This window comes from Pempheris klunzingeri, chromosome 2 (genome assembly GCF_042242105.1).
Source record: "Pempheris klunzingeri isolate RE-2024b chromosome 2, fPemKlu1.hap1, whole genome shotgun sequence".
NCBI classification, from domain to species: domain Eukaryota; kingdom Metazoa; phylum Chordata; class Actinopteri; order Acropomatiformes; family Pempheridae; genus Pempheris; species Pempheris klunzingeri.
In genome coordinates, this window is record NC_092013.1 from 14,646,606 (window position 1) to 14,651,302 (window position 4,697).

Below are 4,697 nucleotides of genomic sequence, written 5' to 3' on the forward strand. Positions count from 1 at the left end.
TTTGTATGTTTTCCAAGAACCAGGTACCTCCAAATAAATAGTAAACGCTAGTTAGTTGAGATGGTGACGGCACAACAAGTGTCAGTAAGGTATCAGAGAGTGAAAGACCAGCCGGCAATGGGGGAAGGGAGAAGGGTGGGGAGGGAAATGGTTTTTACTGATAAAGAAAAGGAAAGGGTCGATTGTCCCCACCACTCCAGCGATAGTGGTGGATGCCATTAAGATAAGGAGGATTAGACCTGCCACATCGCTGTCCTGGCTGCTACAACCTGAGGGCAGGTGGAGAGTAAAAGACCACATCCAGGAAGGTTTGTTGTCACTTCGGTTTTCAGTGACCAAAGGGACCAACTCACGTGGGATCAATGATTTAATAGGATATTCTTAAGATAAAGAGAAATCCAAGCTGCATTTGTCAGCACGAACAACTGTATCACAAGCTTGAAAAACCAAAACTCTACATGTTTGTTAGTGGTAGATGAAGCTTTTAGATCCAGCACTTAAGTAAAAGGAGTAATACCACAATGTAGCAGTACTCCATCACAGGAAAAAGTATTCTCTTTTATCTGTGACACCTGATAGATATTCAGACTGGCCCTTTAGACGATGACACTGATTTGGGGTTCATGCACTGTTTTATAGTGGTGCTCTTATTATGCTGTTGTAGTATGCAGTTATGCTTCTCCCACTTTTGATATTAATTTCCGATTGTTTCAGTGTAGTTTTACATTGGCTTGACAAAATGATTTAAGTAAAAAAGAAATTGTTCTTGTCAGTGTTGCAGATAATATTCACAAATGGAGACCAGAGTGGGAGGAGGCTTTTCAAAAAGTAATCAGGGCATTTTCCACCTACTTTGAGCTTTTTCTATTGTTGCAACAGCATCAAGTTAACCAACATGTACTGAAAAGAAGTGACACTAATACACTATTAACATTTTCTGTGTAGCGTGCTCTGCACAAGTTGATTACCCTTCTTTTTAAATGACCTGTTTTCATGTGTTTTACAGAGGATTATGCTCGGCCACGCTCACATTTTGTCTGAGTGAGAGCGAGGAGTGAAGACAGCAGTGAAAAGGACCTAAGTGATCCCAGCAGTCAGGCTGTGGTCCCGTATTTCAACATTTCGCACCTGGAAACTGATCTAATGGACACTGATTTATGAGATGGAGACCATGAGGTTTGCTTCAGGCTCTGTTCCTTTGAGTTAGTCAGCAGTGTGACCTCACATTGGGGCTTTTATGTCACTGCTGTGCTTAATGACCTGAGTGTTTCTCTGAGGCCTATTAAACACATGCAGTAAATCAACAGAGGAGGAACACACCGGTTAATCACAGCCTTTGTTTCAGGCCAAGGGAGGACAATGAATCTAGCTGATCGCCACCAAGCTGACAGAGAGTGTGTAAAAACAGCTAACACGTCGGACAGACGGACTGCCTCGGCAGCCACCTGTGTCAAACAACAATCAATGGCACTATTTCATCCAGTGTCAGTCTGCAAACCATCCTTATATAACCAAGACTGAAGAATATCTAGCTTGAAGAAAGACTGGTTTCTCCTAAGAATAGACCAGGATTATCACCAAATCAGTGGCTTGTCTGGCAAGAGTTCCTCTTCAATCTTTTATTATGGAACAGTATGAACTGGTTTATCTGACGACAGAAGAAAAGGATATTAATGTTGTTAACGTCATAATTACTAATTTCAATAATTAATCATTCAACAAATGTAATTTATCTTAAGACACAATTACAGTGTAAACCAAGCAATGAAGAAATTATTTAACCACCTCTGAATCTTAATTTGTACAGCAAATAAATCATTAAGTACTAAAACTGCTATTAGCGCATTTTAACTCAGAGTATACTTACATATTATATATGCAGATCAAACTAAAGGAAAGGCAAGGCATCCACACGAAGCTCTCCCAGGGTTTGATCACAGGTGAGCGTGCTGCCCACAGTGACTCTGAGGCTCTGCCCAACCAGGAAGCAGAGAGGCGGGCAGAGGAAGGTCGGTTCCAGAGAGGCTGTAGCGTTGTTTGTATTTTCAAGAGGGGACAAATGTAAGATAGCATCACCTCATCACAAAGTCACAATAAATAATCCTCCCGCTCGAAAATGGTTTCAAGCATTGCAATTAAAAACTCAAATATTCTGCCCTGGTTAAGCTCATGCTGACTGCTGGCCTAATCCGACAGCATTTAACACAGCGCATAATTAACAGGGAGAGGAGAACGTAAAGCATTCTCAAGCTGCATGCTCAAAAATAGTGATTTCAGGCAAAACAGTAGAAATGAAAAACTATATTTTAAGTGCTGATTAATGAATCTACAAATATGAACAATATTATGCAACCTGTAATTTGATATAATTTTTAGTTTGGAGACAGCTTTTTACCAATATATACAAACCGTCATCCTACGACAACAACATCCTTCCCCCCAAGCACACACTGCATTTTCTGCCACAGGCTTTTAGCAAAGTTGAGCAGCCTTCTCCATCAAATACGTACAGTAGCATTCATCAACAATATCCTAATTAAAAAGCTTTCAGGCTTGTTTTTCAGACCCACTAATCACCGAGACAGTCCAGTGTTTGTTTGCAGCCTGTGTGAGAACAAAAGCACACTGCCTTACAGTGTATAAACATAAATCTCTAATAATCGAATTTGAGGTTCCCTACTTAAACATAATTAGACTTACTCTTGCAAAACCGCAAATATTGTCTGAACTCAAGTATACAACATGCACCATCCAGACTGCAGCCTGCAGCAAAGTTAGGATTTGATGTCGGTAAACAGCTTGTTTGAAGTAATGGGTAATGATCACGGCAAAACGAAGCAAAGCAAACACAGAGCTGACAATGTAGCAGCTAAGAGCACAGACACCGCTGGGAAAAAGTAAAAGGTTTTGACTCGTGGAAATGTGAGAAAAATCTTACCAGCGCAGCATTATTCTGAAAGGAAAGATGGAAAGAAAGAAAACACTCCACCAAAAGCAACCAAGCCTTTAAAAGCACTGATGTTCATTTAGTTTGAATGAAAGCTCAAATTAGTAGAAGTACATTAGTCAGAACAGATGCTCCTCTGCAAGCAGGGACTGAGATAAAGCAGCTTTCTTTTTGGATATTCAGAAGCATGAATTTTACTTTTTAATTGAATTTCATGGCTCTTTGCAACAGTCACATGGACTGATGTATGAGTCTCCTGTTTGCTGTGCACCTTCCGCCATGCTTGCAGGATGACTTCATAGTTCAGAGCGTCAGAAGGAAGAAACACTTTTATGCCTGATTACATGTTCTCTCTCTCTTGGCCATTTCTGATTTCTGTGAGGAAGAGGTGCATCTCCGTACTTCCTTGCAGCAGTAACATGGAGATCTTAACCAGTCACTGTAGACAGTGCTCATGTGCCCAATATGAAGATGAATAAATCAAAATCAGGAAGTTTCAGAAATATGATACTCACTTTATTTAGAACCTATGGTGGTAGAGCTTTTGTGGATTATCTAGATTCATTGTTAGCTGCATGATTATTAAACCACAATGTTTTTTTCAGGCTAAACAGAGCTTGTCTCAAATTATCAAATGCATATTTTTTGCATGATGTATTCATTATGTTGTAGGTATAAGATATAAGAAAGAAGTGCATTGTTCACCCATCCACCTGAATATTTACTCCAATTATAAACCTTAAAGAGGTGTAATTAACCTCTCAGTGTCTGTGACCCTTGGCGTCAAATTCAAGATTCAGGATATTATGCAAAATACTTCACACTGACTATACGAGAGGAAACATCCTCTCTGCTAAATATGAATTAATGATTAACTCAGTTGCAAACCTCGACTCCCCACTGGGTTGCACTCCACCAGCCATGTTGTTGTTAAATGACTGCGAGCTTCTTCTCCTCTAAACATTTCTGCGAGATCCCTCTTCAGTAAATTTAAATGATGCTGCGTGTGAGATGATCTTTAACGTATTAGTGCGTCTTAAATGCTCTGTGATCTATTTGGGGTTTGATGCACTGATTTTGTTTACTCTCATCTTGTCGGGGTCAGCAGCTGCACCTGAGCTACTGGGTATCTTCAAGCATTAGCCAAACACACTGTGGCCCCCACTTTTTTCTTTATTATCAGTTAATTAGCGTGGTTAATCAGGCTGATAATGAGCCTCAGCGCCACGCCATTTCAATCTGACACCAGGCCAGGCACAGCAGGCACACCGTGGGCATCTGAGATCTCCCTGAAGACCAGTCTTCCTGGACACGATGAGGCAATGAGTGCTGTTTGTTTTGATGATAACAGGAGGGCATAAATCCACACGTTTATGGCTGCAGGGATGATACAAACAGCTAAAAGGGGTTAAGGAACTCTGTCTTACTAGATTATCTGTCTGCAGAGGGCTTTAATAACATGTTTGTCTTATCTCTCTGCAGGCTTTCCAGATTTTTCTGCCCTTTCCGCTCAGCAGCTGGGGACACTCCACAGTGAGAAAAAGAAATTGATGCTCACTGTAACGCATCCTGTTGACCTGTCAGATACACACACACATACACACGCACACACACACACATACACACGCACAGATGCACACACACAAACAAAAACACATATCATAACCCACCCAACCCCTCATAACACACACCCCTAATATTTTTTTCCAGGACTGTAATCGAAAACAATCCAGTACTATCACCTCCCATC